The 14,831-nt window shown below is 39.4% G+C and overlaps 5 non-coding genes across 5 annotated transcripts; all 5 read right to left on the bottom strand.

Annotated features, from left to right (window-relative positions):
• Nucleotides 1-1,024: 1,024 nt before the first annotated feature.
• TRNAS-UGA (transfer RNA serine (anticodon UGA)) lies at nt 1,025-1,106 on the bottom strand. Its single transcript has one exon. It is a non-coding gene; the product is annotated as a tRNA-Ser (tRNA).
• A 1,478-nt stretch (nt 1,107-2,584) lies between these two features.
• Nucleotides 2,585-2,666, bottom strand: TRNAL-CAA (transfer RNA leucine (anticodon CAA)). The gene has a single exon. It is a non-coding gene; the product is annotated as a tRNA-Leu (tRNA).
• Nucleotides 2,667-4,144: 1,478 nt separating this feature from the next.
• Nucleotides 4,145-4,226, bottom strand: TRNAS-CGA (transfer RNA serine (anticodon CGA)). Its single transcript has one exon. It is a non-coding gene; the product is annotated as a tRNA-Ser (tRNA).
• Nucleotides 4,227-6,916: 2,690 nt separating this feature from the next.
• On the bottom strand, nt 6,917-6,998 carry TRNAS-CGA (transfer RNA serine (anticodon CGA)). Its single transcript has one exon. It is a non-coding gene; the product is annotated as a tRNA-Ser (tRNA).
• A 2,690-nt stretch (nt 6,999-9,688) lies between these two features.
• On the bottom strand, nt 9,689-9,770 carry TRNAS-CGA (transfer RNA serine (anticodon CGA)). Its single transcript has one exon. It is a non-coding gene; the product is annotated as a tRNA-Ser (tRNA).
• Nucleotides 9,771-14,831: the final 5,061 nt, after the last annotated feature.

Here is a 14,831-nt window from a genome sequence, read left to right on the forward strand (position 1 = left end):
GTCCCTAACTCCTAACTAGTCTAATAGGTGCTTTGCTGCTGATAACTACAGGGTGATTTGTAGTAAAAAAATGTTTATTATTTGCAAAGTTATGAGCATTTTCTAAATATGTAATTTAGCCTTTATTAGACATCTGGGAGGTAACAGCAGCAATTCTCCTGAGGTGGAGCTGACTCTCAGCATCTGATGCTGTCCTATCAGCATGAAGCTGCTTCACACACATTGTGAAACTCAAGCTACAGGGAAGGGGGATCAATTCAAACAGCCATATCTCGGGCTGTGGGCCACCTAAATAAGCAGATTTGGTGGCATTTGAAAGACTGGATTCTACTCTTTCATAAGACACCAAAATCACAGTTCTAGCTGTGACAGAACCGAAGATATCACCTGTTGAAAACACAGTCGGGAATGGACGCAGTGTACTATATGATCACACTGTGTTGCTGGACAGGGAAGGGGGAGAAGTTGTATGCTGATTGGACAGCGTCATACAGAAAACATTAGCTGCCCAGAGTAAAAAGGAGTCATCTCCTATTTGGCTATTAGAGCTACATTAGTATATATAAATAAATGCTCATAACTTTGCAAATAAACGTTTTTAAAACAAAAAACAACAAATCACACTGTAGTTATCAGCATCATAGCGCCTATTAGGCTAGTTAGGAAATTGGGAATTGATAAACTGGTGACAGAGTCCATTTAAGGGACTATATACAGGAGTATTTGACAGAAAATAGTATTATAATTGACAGCAAGCAGAGATTTACTAAGGGCAGAAGTTGTCCAACCAACCTGATTTGTATTTATCAAGAGAAAAATAAAAGTCTGGACAAATGGGATGCTGTAGTTATAGTGATTTATACTCTAAATATTGCTCGCTTTTCAGAGTTGTAAGCCAGGGGCACAGCTGGAACCACTATTATTAATGTAATTAATCAGTGACAAAGAGGATGGAATTAAAATAACACTTTCTATAGGTGACAAACTTTAATATGTTTCTGGAAGTTCTCTTCTTAAAATAGAACGTTGTGAACAGGACTTGAACCTGTGCAGGGAGACCCCATTGGATTTCAAATCCAACGCCTTAACCACTCGGCCATCACAACTTATGAACCCTGACTGTTAAGACTTCTGGCAACTACACCTAAGGGGCTAGCCTAAAATATGAGATCAGTCTTTTGCTCTGAACTGAGCTGTGTGGTAGGACACTGTGAGAAGAAAAGTGCTTTGGTGCTGTGGCTTAGTTGGTTAAAGTGCCTGTCTAGTAAACAGGAGATCCTGAGTTCAATTCTCAGCAGTCCCTTGCTATCAGTTGCTTTAGTTTATTCACTTGTTTATTATTTAAGTTTACATAACTAAAGTATATGATGAATCAAATTCTTTATAGGCGATTAAAAATCTATCGGGTTTTTCATTGGTGACAGAGACCCCATGAATGTCATTGAGTTTTCTATAAGTAGTAAGTTCAATACAAAGTAATTATAGACCAGTAAGCTTAACATCCATTGTGGGAAAAACTTTTGAAGAGCTCTTAAAGGGACTCTGTTACCAGTTTATCAGGTCCCTAACTCCTAACTAGTCTAATAGGTGCTTTGCTGCTGATAACTACAGGGTGATTTGTAGTAAAAAAATGTTTATTATTTGCAAAGTTATGAGCATTTTCTAAATATGTAATTTAGCCTTTATTAGACATCTGGGAGGTAACAGCAGCAATTCTCCTGAGGTGGAGCTGACTCTCAGCATCTGATGCTGTCCTATCAGCATGAAGCTGCTTCACACACATTGTGAAACTCAAGCTACAGGGAAGGGGGATCAATTCAAACAGCCATATCTCGGGCTGTGGGCCACCTAAATAAGCAGATTTGGTGGCATTTGAAAGACTGGATTCTACTCTTTCATAAGACACCAAAATCACAGTTCTAGCTGTGACAGAACCGAAGATATCACCTGTTGAAAACACAGTCGGGAATGGACGCAGTGTATGTTATGATCACACTGTGTTGCTGGACAGGGAAGGGGGAGAAGTTGTATGCTGATTGGACAGCGTCATACAGAAAACATTAGCTGCCCAGAGTAAAAAGGAGTCATCTCCTATTTGGCTATTAGAGCTACATTAGTATATATAAATAAATGCTCATAACTTTGCAAATAAACGTTTTTAAAACAAAAAACAACAAATCACACTGTAGTTATCAGCATCATAGCGCCTATTAGGCTAGTTAGGAAATTGGGAATTGATAAACTGGTGACAGAGTCCATTTAAGGGACTATATACAGGAGTATTTGACAGAAAATAGTATTATAATTGACAGCAAGCAGAGATTTACTAAGGGCAGAAGTTGTCCAACCAACCTGATTTGTATTTATCAAGAGAAAAATAAAAGTCTGGACAAATGGGATGCTGTAGTTATAGTGATTTATACTCTAAATATTGCTCGCTTTTCAGAGTTGTAAGCCAGGGGCACAGCTGGAACCACTATTATTAATGTAATTAATCAGTGACAAAGAGGATGGAATTAAAATAACTCTTTCTATAGGTGACAAACTTTAATATGTTTCTGGAAGTTCTCTTCTTAAAATAGAACGTTGTGAACAGGACTTGAACCTGTGCAGGAAGACCCCATTGGATTTTGAATCCAACGCCTTAACCACTCGGCCATCACAACTTATGTACCCTGACTGTTAAGACTTCTGGCAACTACACCTAAGGGGCTAGCCTAAAATTTGAGATCAGTCTTTTGCTCTGAACTGAGCTGTGTGGTAGGACACCGTGAGAAGAAAAGTGCTTTGGTGCTGTGGCTTAGTTGGTTAAAGTGCCTGTCTAGTAAACAGGAGATCCTGAGTTCAATTCTCAGCAGTGCCTTGCTATCAGTTGCTTTAGTTTATTCACTTGTTTATTATTTAAGTTTACATAACGAAAGTATATGATGAATCAAATTCTTTATAGGCGATTAAAAATCTATCGGGTTTTTCATTGGTGACAGAGACCCCATGAATGTCATTGAGTTTTCTATAAGTAGTAAGTTCAATACAAAGTAATTATAGACCAGTAAGCTTAACATCCATTGTGGGAAAAACTTTTGAAGAGCTCTTAAAGGGACTCTGTTACCAGTTTATCAGGTCCCTAACTCCTAACTAGTCTAATAGGTGCTTTGCTGCTGATAACTACAGGGTGATTTGTAGTAAAAAAATGTTTATTATTTGCAAAGTTATGAGCATTTTCTAAATATGTAATTTAGCCTTTATTAGACATCTGGGAGGTAACAGCAGCAATTCTCCTGAGGTGGAGCTGACTCTCAGCATCTGATGCTGTCCTATCAGCATGAAGCTGCTTCACACACATTGTGAAACTCAAGCTACAGGGAAGGGGGATCAATTCAAACAGCCATATCTCGGGCTGTGGGCCACCTAAAAAAGCAGATTTGGTGGCATTTGAAAGACTGGATTCTACTCTTTCATAAGACACCAAAATCACAGTTCTAGCTGTGACAGAACCGAAGATATCACCTGTTGAAAACACAGTCGGGAATGGACGCAGTGTATGTTATGATCACACTGTGTTGCTGGACAGGGAAGGGGGAGAAGTTGTATGCTGATTGGACAGCGTCATACAGAAAACATTAGCTGCCCAGAGTAAAAAGGAGTCATCTCCTATTTGGCTATTAGAGCTACATTAGTATATATAAATAAATGCTCATAACTTTGCAAATAAACGTTTTTAAAACAAAAAACAACAAATCACACTGTAGTTATCAGCATCATAGCGCCTATTAGGCTAGTTAGGAAATTGGGAATTGATAAACTGGTGACAGAGTCCATTTAAGGGACTATATACAGAAGTATTTGACAGAAAATAGTATTATAATTGACAGCAAGCAGAGATTTACTAAGGGCAGAAGTTGTCCAACCAACCTGATTTGTATTTATCAAGAGAAAAATAAAAGTCTGGACAAATGGGATGCTGTAGTTATAGTGATTTATACTCTAAATATTGCTCGCTTTTCAGAGTTGTAAGCCAGGGGCACAGCTGGAACCACTATTATTAATGTAATTAATCAGTGACAAAGAGGATGGAATTAAAATAACTCTTTCTATAGGTGACAAACTTTAATATGTTTCTGGAAGTTCTCTTCTTAAAATAGAACGTTGTGAACAGGACTTGAACCTGTGCAGGAAGACCCCATTGGATTTCGAATCCAACGCCTTAACCACTCGGCCATCACAACTTATGTACCCTGACTGTTAAGACTTCTGGCAACTACACCTAAGGGGCTAGCCTAAAATTTGAGATCAGTCTTTTGCTCTGAACTGAGCTGTGTGGTAGGACACCGTGAGAAGAAAAGTGCTTTGGTGCTGTGGCTTAGTTGGTTAAAGTGCCTGTCTAGTAAACTGATCCTGAGTTCAATTCTCAGCAGTGCCTTGCTATCAGTTGCTTTAGTTTATTCACTTGTTTATTATTTAAGTTTACATAACGAAAGTATATGATGAATCAAATTCTTTATAGGCGATTAAAAATCTATCGGGTTTTTCATTGGTGACAGAGACCCCATGAATGTCATTGAGTTTTCTATAAGTAGTAAGTTCAATACAAAGTAATTATAGACCAGTAAGCTTAACATCCATTGTGGGAAAAACTTTTGAAGAGCTCTTAAAGGGACTCTGTTACCAGTTTATCAGGTCCCTAACTCCTAACTAGTCTAATAGGTGCTTTGCTGCTGATAACTACAGGGTGATTTGTAGTAAAAAAATGTTTATTATTTGCAAAGTTATGAGCATTTTCTAAATATGTAATTTAGCCTTTATTAGACATCTGGGAGGTAACAGCAGCAATTCTCCTGAGGTGGAGCTGACTCTCAGCATCTGATGCTGTCCTATCAGCATGAAGCTGCTTCACACACATTGTGAAACTCAAGCTACAGGGAAGGGGGATCAATTCAAACAGCCATATCTCGGGCTGTGGGCCACCTAAAAAAGCAGATTTGGTGGCATTTGAAAGACTGGATTCTACTCTTTCATAAGACACCAAAATCACAGTTCTAGCTGTGACAGAACCGAAGATATCACCTGTTGAAAACACAGTCGGGAATGGACGCAGTGTACTATATGATCACACTGTGTTGCTGGACAGGGAAGGGGGAGAAGTTGTATGCTGATTGGACAGCGTCATACAGAAAACATTAGCTGCCCAGAGTAAAAAGGAGTCATCTCCTATTTGGCTATTAGAGCTACATTAGTATATATAAATAAATGCTCATAACTTTGCAAATAAACGTTTTTAAAACAAAAAACAACAAATCACACTGTAGTTATCAGCATCATAGCGCCTATTAGGCTAGTTAGGAAATTGGGAATTGATAAACTGGTGACAGAGTCCATTTAAGGGACTATATACAGGAGTATTTGACAGAAAATAGTATTATAATTGACAGCAAGCAGAGATTTACTAAGGGCAGAAGTTGTCCAACCAACCTGATTTGTATTTATCAAGAGAAAAATAAAAGTCTGGACAAATGCTCTGAACTGAGCTGTGCGGTAGGACACCGTGAGAAGAAAAGTGCTTTGGTGCTGTGGCTTAGTTGGTTAAAGTGCTTGTCTAGTAAACAGGAGATCCTGAGTTCAATTCTCAGCAGTGCCTTGCTATCAGTTGCTTTAGTTTATTCACTTGTTTATTATTTAAGTTTACATAACTAAAGTATATGATGAATCAAATTCTTTATAGGCGATTAAAAATCTATCGGGTTTTTCATTGGTGACAGAGACCCCATGAATGTCATTGAGTATTCTATAAGTAGTAAGTTCAATACAAAGTAATTATAGACCAGTAAGCTTAACATCCATTGTGGGAAAAACTTTTGAAGAGCTCTTAAAGGGACTCTGTTACCAGTTTATCAGGTCCCTAACTCCTAACTAGTCTAATAGGTGCTTTGCTGCTGATAACTACAGGGTGATTTGTAGTAAAAAAATGTTTATTATTTGCAAAGTTATGAGCATTTTCTAAATATGTAATTTAGCCTTTATTAGACATCTGGGAGGTAACAGCAGCAATTTTCCTGAGGTGGAGCTGACTCTCAGCATCTGATGCTGTCCTATCAGCATGAAGCTGCTTCACACACATTGTGAAACTCAAGCTACAGGGAAGGGGGATCAATTCAAACAGCCATATCTCGGGCTGTGGGCCACCTAAAAAAGCAGATTTGGTGGCATTTGAAAGACTGGATTCTACTCTTTCATAAGACACCAAAATCACAGTTCTAGCTGTGACAGAACCGAAGATATCACCTGTTGAAAACACAGTCGGGAATGGACGCAGTGTATGTTATGATCACACTGTGTTGCTGGACAGGGAAGGGGGAGAAGTTGTATGCTGATTGGACAGCGTCATACAGAAAACATTAGCTGCCCAGAGTAAAAAGGAGTCATCTCCTATTTGGCTATTAGAGCTACATTAGTATATATAAATAAATGCTCATAACTTTGCAAATAAACGTTTTTAAAACAAAAAACAACAAATCACACTGTAGTTATCAGCATCATAGCGCCTATTAGGCTAGTTAGGAAATTGGGAATTGATAAACTGGTGACAGAGTCCATTTAAGGGACTATATACAGAAGTATTTGACAGAAAATAGTATTATAATTGACAGCAAGCAGAGATTTACTAAGGGCAGAAGTTGTCCAACCAACCTGATTTGTATTTATCAAGAGAAAAATAAAAGTCTGGACAAATGGGATGCTGTAGTTATAGTGATTTATACTCTAAATATTGCTCGCTTTTCAGAGTTGTAAGCCAGGGGCACAGCTGGAACCACTATTATTAATGTAATTAATCAGTGACAAAGAGGATGGAATTAAAATAACTCTTTCTATAGGTGACAAACTTTAATATGTTTCTGGAAGTTCTCTTCTTAAAATAGAACGTTGTGAACAGGACTTGAACCTGTGCAGGAAGACCCCATTGGATTTCGAATCCAACGCCTTAACCACTCGGCCATCACAACTTATGTACCCTGACTGTTAAGACTTCTGGCAACTACACCTAAGGGGCTAGCCTAAAATTTGAGATCAGTCTTTTGCTCTGAACTGAGCTGTGTGGTAGGACACCGTGAGAAGAAAAGTGCTTTGGTGCTGTGGCTTAGTTGGTTAAAGTGCCTGTCTAGTAAACTGATCCTGAGTTCAATTCTCAGCAGTGCCTTGCTATCAGTTGCTTTAGTTTATTCACTTGTTTATTATTTAAGTTTACATAACGAAAGTATATGATGAATCAAATTCTTTATAGGCGATTAAAAATCTATCGGGTTTTTCATTGGTGACAGAGACCCCATGAATGTCATTGAGTTTTCTATAAGTAGTAAGTTCAATACAAAGTAATTATAGACCAGTAAGCTTAACATCCATTGTGGGAAAAACTTTTGAAGAGCTCTTAAAGGGACTCTGTTACCAGTTTATCAGGTCCCTAACTCCTAACTAGTCTAATAGGTGCTTTGCTGCTGATAACTACAGGGTGATTTGTAGTAAAAAAATGTTTATTATTTGCAAAGTTATGAGCATTTTCTAAATATGTAATTTAGCCTTTATTAGACATCTGGGAGGTAACAGCAGCAATTCTCCTGAGGTGGAGCTGACTCTCAGCATCTGATGCTGTCCTATCAGCATGAAGCTGCTTCACACACATTGTGAAACTCAAGCTACAGGGAAGGGGGATCAATTCAAACAGCCATATCTCGGGCTGTGGGCCACCTAAAAAAGCAGATTTGGTGGCATTTGAAAGACTGGATTCTACTCTTTCATAAGACACCAAAATCACAGTTCTAGCTGTGACAGAACCGAAGATATCACCTGTTGAAAACACAGTCGGGAATGGACGCAGTGTACTATATGATCACACTGTGTTGCTGGACAGGGAAGGGGGAGAAGTTGTATGCTGATTGGACAGCGTCATACAGAAAACATTAGCTGCCCAGAGTAAAAAGGAGTCATCTCCTATTTGGCTATTAGAGCTACATTAGTATATATAAATAAATGCTCATAACTTTGCAAATAAACGTTTTTAAAACAAAAAACAATAAATCACACTGTAGTTATCAGCATCATAGCGCCTATTAGGCTAGTTAGGAAATTGGGAATTGATAAACTGGTGACAGAGTCCATTTAAGGGACTATATACAGGAGTATTTGACAGAAAATAGTATTATAATTGACAGCAAGCAGAGATTTACTAAGGGCAGAAGTTGTCCAACCAACCTGATTTGTATTTATCAAGAGAAAAATAAAAGTCTGGACAAATGCTCTGAACTGAGCTGTGCGGTAGGACACCGTGAGAAGAAAAGTGCTTTGGTGCTGTGGCTTAGTTGGTTAAAGTGCCTGTCTAGTAAACAGGAGATCCTGAGTTCAATTCTCAGCAGTGCCTTGCTATCAGTTGCTTTAGTTTATTCACTTGTTTATTATTTAAGTTTACATAACTAAAGTATATGATGAATCAAATTCTTTATAGGCGATTAAAAATCTATCGGGTTTTTCATTGGTGACAGAGACCCCATGAATGTCATTGAGTATTCTATAAGTAGTAAGTTCAATACAAAGTAATTATAGACCAGTAAGCTTAACATCCATTGTGGGAAAAACTTTTGAAGAGCTCTTAAAGGGACTCTGTTACCAGTTTATCAGGTCCCTAACTCCTAACTAGTCTAATAGGTGCTTTGCTGCTGATAACTACAGGGTGATTTGTAGTAAAAAAATGTTTATTATTTGCAAAGTTATGAGCATTTTCTAAATATGTAATTTAGCCTTTATTAGACATCTGGGAGGTAACAGCAGCAATTTTCCTGAGGTGGAGCTGACTCTCAGCATCTGATGCTGTCCTATCAGCATGAAGCTGCTTCACACACATTGTGAAACTCAAGCTACAGGGAAGGGGGATCAATTCAAACAGCCATATCTCGGGCTGTGGGCCACCTAAAAAAGCAGATTTGGTGGCATTTGAAAGACTGGATTCTACTCTTTCATAAGACACCAAAATCACAGTTCTAGCTGTGACAGAACCGAAGATATCACCTGTTGAAAACACAGTCGGGAATGGACGCAGTGTACTATATGATCACACTGTGTTGCTGGACAGGGAAGGGGGAGAAGTTGTATGCTGATTGGACAGCGTCATACAGAAAACATTAGCTGCCCAGAGTAAAAAGGAGTCATCTCCTATTTGGCTATTAGAGCTACATTAGTATATATAAATAAATGCTCATAACTTTGCAAATAAACGTTTTTAAAACAAAAAACAACAAATCACACTGTAGTTATCAGCATCATAGCGCCTATTAGGCTAGTTAGGAAATTGGGAATTGATAAACTGGTGACAGAGTCCATTTAAGGGACTATATACAGGAGTATTTGACAGAAAATAGTATTATAATTGACAGCAAGCAGAGATTTACTAAGGGCAGAAGTTGTCCAACCAACCTGATTTGTATTTATCAAGAGAAAAATAAAAGTCTGGACAAATGGGATGCTGTAGTTATAGTGATTTATACTCTAAATATTGCTCGCTTTTCAGAGTTGTAAGCCAGGGGCACAGCTGGAACCACTATTATTAATGTAATTAATCAGTGACAAAGAGGATGGAATTAAAATAACACTTTCTATAGGTGACAAACTTTAATATGTTTCTGGAAGTTCTCTTCTTAAAATAGAACGTTGTGAACAGGACTTGAACCTGTGCAGGGAGACCCCATTGGATTTCGAATCCAACGCCTTAACCACTCGGCCATCACAACTTATGAACCCTGACTGTTAAGACTTCTGGCAACTACACCTAAGGGGCTAGCCTAAAATATGAGATCAGTCTTTTGCTCTGAACTGAGCTGTGTGGTAGGACACTGTGAGAAGAAAAGTGCTTTGGTGCTGTGGCTTAGTTGGTTAAAGTGCCTGTCTAGTAAACAGGAGATCCTGAGTTCAATTCTCAGCAGTCCCTTGCTATCAGTTACATAGTTACATAGTTACATAGTTACATAGTTAGTACGGCTGAAAAAAGACACATGTCCATCAAGTTCAACCAAGGGAAGGGAAAAGGGAAGGAAAAATTTCTACACATAGGAGCTAATATTTTTTTGTTCTAGGAAATTATCTAACCCTTTTTTAAAGCCATCTACTGTCCCTGCTGTGACCAGCTCCTGCGGTAGGCTATTCCATAAATTCACAGTTCTCACTGTAAAGAAGCCTTGTCGCCTCTGCAGCTTGAACCTTTTTTTCTCCAGACGGAGGGAGTGCCCCCTTGTTTTTTGAGGGGGTTTTACAAGGAACAGGATTTCACCATATTTTTTGTATGTGCCATTAATATATTTATATAAGTTAATCATGTCCCCCCTTAGTCGTCTTTTTTCAAGGCTAAATAGGTTTAATTCTTTCAATCTTTCCTCATAACTTAAATTCTCCATGCCCCTTATTAGCTTCGTTGCTCTTCTTTGTATTTTTTCCAACTCCAGGGCATCCTTTCTATGAACTGGAGCCCAGAACTGAACTGCATATTCTAGATGAGGCCTCACTAATGCTTTGTAAAGTGGCATTATTACATCCCTGTCCCGCGAGTCCATGCCTCTTTTAATACACGACAATATCCTGCTGGCCTTTGAAGCAGCTGATTGACACTGCATGCTGTTATTGAGTTTATGATTTACAAGTACACCCAGATCCTTCTCAACAAGTGAATCCGCCAGTGTAGCGCCCCCTAGGACATATGATGCATGCAGGTTGTTGGTACCAAGATGCATAACTTTACATTTATCTACATTAAACTTCATTTGCCAAGTGGACGCCCAAACACTTAGTTTGTTTAAATCTGCCTGTAATTCATGAACATCTTCCATAGTCTGAACTATATTACATAGCTTGGTGTCATCTGCAAAAATAGAAATAGTGCTATTAATCCCTTCCTCTATATCATTAATAAATAAGTTGAATAATAGTGGTCCCAGCACTGAACCCTGGGGTACACCACTTATAACCGGGGACCATTCAGAGAAGGAATCATTGACCACAACCCTCTGGATACGGTCCTTGAGCCAATTCTCAATCCAATTACAAACTATATTTTCTAAACCTATAGTCCTTAATTTACCCATTAGGCGTCTATGGGGGACAGTGTCAAATGCCTTTGCAAAGTCCAAAAACACTAAATCCACAGCGGCCCCTCTGTCTAGACTTCTGCTCACCTCTTCATAAAAACAGATTAGGTTAGTTTGACAACTTCTGTCCTTAGTAAAACCGTGCTGGCTGTCACTTATAATGCTATTTATTGTCACATAATCCTGTATATAGTCCCTCAATAGCCCCTCAAACATTTTCCCCACGATGGATGTTAAGCTTACTGGTCTATAATTACCCGGGGAAGACCTAGAGCCCTTTTTGAAAATAGGCACCACATTTGCCCTGCGCCAGTCCCTTGGCACTATACCAGTCACTAGAGATTCTCTGAATATTATGAAAAGGGGGACAGAAATAACTGAACTAAGCTCTTTAAGAATTCTAGGGTGTAACCCATCTGGTCCCGGAGCCTTGTGCACATTTATTTTATTTAATTTAGCTTGGACCATCTCTACATTCATCCAATTCAGTATATCAACTGATATATTAACAGCACTGGCACCGGCTACATCAGCTGCTCTTTCTTCTGTTGTATATACAGAGCTAAAGAACCCATTTAGTAACTCTGCCTTCTCTTGATCCCCTGTGATCAACTCCCCATTACCATTATCTAGGGGTCCTACATGTTCAGACCTTGGCTTTTTTGCATTTATATGCTTGAAGAATTTTTTAGGATTTGTTTTACTATCCTTGGCCACCTGCCTTTCATTTTGTATTTTTGCTAATTTTATTACATTTTTACAGATTTTATTAAGCTCTTTATATTTTACAAAGGCTACAGCTGTACCCTCAGATTTGTATTTTTTAAATGCCCTTTTTTTGTCATGTATTGCCCCTTTCACAGAAGGTGTAAGCCATGTGGGGTTTAATTTGAGTCGTTTATACTTATTACCTGTAGGAATAAATTTTGCACTATAATAACTCAAAGTAGATTTGAAAATCTCCCATTTATCATTTGTTCCATTATTTGACATTAGTTCTTCCCAGTCTATATCCTGAATTGCAGCCCTCATCCTGGGGAAATTGACTTTCTTAAAATTAAATGTTTTTGCCCTCCCAGCCTGCGTTTGTTTTTTACAGTATAGGTAAAATGTAACTATATTATGATCACTGTTACCGAGGTTTTCACGAACATTGACATTCCCAACAAGATCTGCATTATTAGAAATGACCAGATCCAACAGAGCTTCACCTCTAGTCGGGTCTTCCACAAACTGGCCCATAAAATTTTCCTGCAATAGGTTGAGGAAATGTCTCCCCTTTGCAGTTGAAGCCGAACCATGACACCAATTAATATCCCGGAAATTAAAATCTCCCATTATCACTACAGTACCCGCCTGTGCAGCCCGCTCCATCTGTTTATATAGCTGAACTTCCATCTCCTCAGTTATATTGGGGGGTCTATAGATTACACCAAAAGTAATTTTTTCAGTGTTTACCTCCCTTTCTAGTTCCACCCACAAGGTTTCAACCTCCTCACAGTCTTGACCCACTATTGTCTCTTTCACACTCGCCTTCATATCACTTCTCACATACAGACATACACCACCACCTTTCCTATTTGTCCTGTCTTTACGAAAAAGTGTAAAACCCTGTAGATTTACAGCCCAGTCATGTGAAGAGTCCAGCCATGTTTCAGCAACACCAACTATATCTATATTTTCTTCCAGTATCAAGGCCTCCAGCTCCCCCATTTTGCTTGCTAGACTTCTGGCATTTGTGAACATACACTTTAACTTGCCTGTCAGTTTTTCACTTTTATTATCAGAAATGTGATTTGACATTAATCGGTCCTTTTTATTTACACTGATGTTTTGTAACGAAAGGATCTCCTTATCTTGTTGTCTAGTCCTCTCCCCACATTCTGTTTCTCCCCCCACCAATATAGTCTGACCCCTCTCTAACCTGGCTACCCCTTTTTTTTCTACATTGACCTCCCTCCTCAGCCCTAGTTTAAATACTCCGCCACCCCAGCTAGAATTCTCTCCCCCAGCACAGCGGACCCCCTTCCATTTAGGTGCAAATCATCTGCAGAATACAGTTTGTACCCCAATGAAAAGTCAGCCCAGTGCTCTAGGAACCCAAATCCTTCTCCTCTACACCAAGACTTCAGCCATGCATTTAACTCCCTAAGCTCCCGCTGTCTTTCCTGTGATGCGCATGGCACAGGCAGTATTCCTGAGAATACAACCTTGGAGGTCCTTCCCTTCAGCTTGTAGCCTAGTTCTTTAAAATTATTCTTAAGGCTCCTCCACCTACCATTTATTCTGTCGTTGGTACCGACATGGACCACGACAGCTGGATCATCACCAGCCCCTCCCAGCAATTTGTCCACCCGTTCCACCACATGCCGAACCCTGGCACCAGGGAGACAGCAAACCATTCGGTTGAGGCGGTCTTGGCGACAAATTATTCTATCCGTCTTCCTGATTATAGAATCCCCTACAACTATCAATTGTCTTGGCTTGCCTGCATTACCATCCCGCCGACTACTAGCTGGGCTGTTCTCCCGGCTGTTAGGGAGATCAGTATCCACTAGGGCTGCCTTTTCTGAGACTGACACCCTCGCATCATCACCCAACCTGGCAATTTTGCTTGGAATGCCAGAAACCGGATCGGCCTTCCTTGTCTTTGACCCCTTTCTACTGCCCCTAACTACATTAACCCAGCTACTTACCTGATCCTGCTCACCCATGTCTTCACCCTCCAGTTCTAACCCACTAACTGCATGCTCTGTGAGCAGCAAGCTCCGCTCAAAATTGTCTATCCTCCTCAGTGTTGCATTCTGCTCCTCCAGATCTCTAATACGAGCTTCCAGGTGAACAACATGCTCACATCTGCCACAGAGATATTCACCCTGGAACTCCGGCTCCAGTCGTGTATACATATGACAAACTGTGCACTGAAGAAAACCTCCAATCTTGCTATCCATTATCCAAGTTACACCAAAACAGCGAACAATTGTCAAAGAAAAAGAAGAGTACTTACTGGGGCTTCAACTCCTCTTTTCAACTCCGGTTTTAGAACTCCACTTAGTTCACAAGCCACTTAAACCACCAAGCTCAGTTTATTCACTTGTTTATTATTTAAGTTTACATAACTAAAGTATATGATGAATCAAATTCTTTATAGGCGATTAAAAATCTATCGGGTTTTTCATTGGTGACAGAGACCCCATGAATGTCATTGAGTTTTCTATAAGTAGTAAGTTCAATACAAAGTAATTATAGACCAGTAAGCTTAACATCCATTGTGGGAAAAACTTTTGAAGAGCTCTTAAAGGGACTCTGTTACCAGTTTATCAGGTCCCTAACTCCTAACTAGTCTAATAGGTGCTTTGCTGCTGATAACTACAGGGTGATTTGTAGTAAAAAAATGTTTATTATTTGCAAAGTTATGAGCATTTTCTAAATATGTAATTTAGCCTTTATTAGACATCTGGGTGGTAACAGAAGCAATTCTCCTGAGGTGGAGCTGACTCTCAGCATCTGATGCTGTCCTATCAGCATGAAGCTGCTTCACACACATTGTGAAACTCAAGCTACAGGGAAGGGGGATCAATTCAAACAGCCATATCTCGGGCTGTGGGCCACCTAAAAAAGCAGATTTGGTGGCATTTGAAAGACTGGATTCTGCTCTTTCATAAGACACCAAAATCACAGTTCTAGCTGTGACAGAACCGAAGATATCACCTG

This window comes from Rhinoderma darwinii, assembly GCF_050947455.1.
Source record: "Rhinoderma darwinii isolate aRhiDar2 chromosome 3 unlocalized genomic scaffold, aRhiDar2.hap1 SUPER_3_unloc_13, whole genome shotgun sequence".
In the NCBI taxonomy this organism is placed as follows: Eukaryota; Metazoa; Chordata; class Amphibia; order Anura; family Rhinodermatidae; genus Rhinoderma; species Rhinoderma darwinii.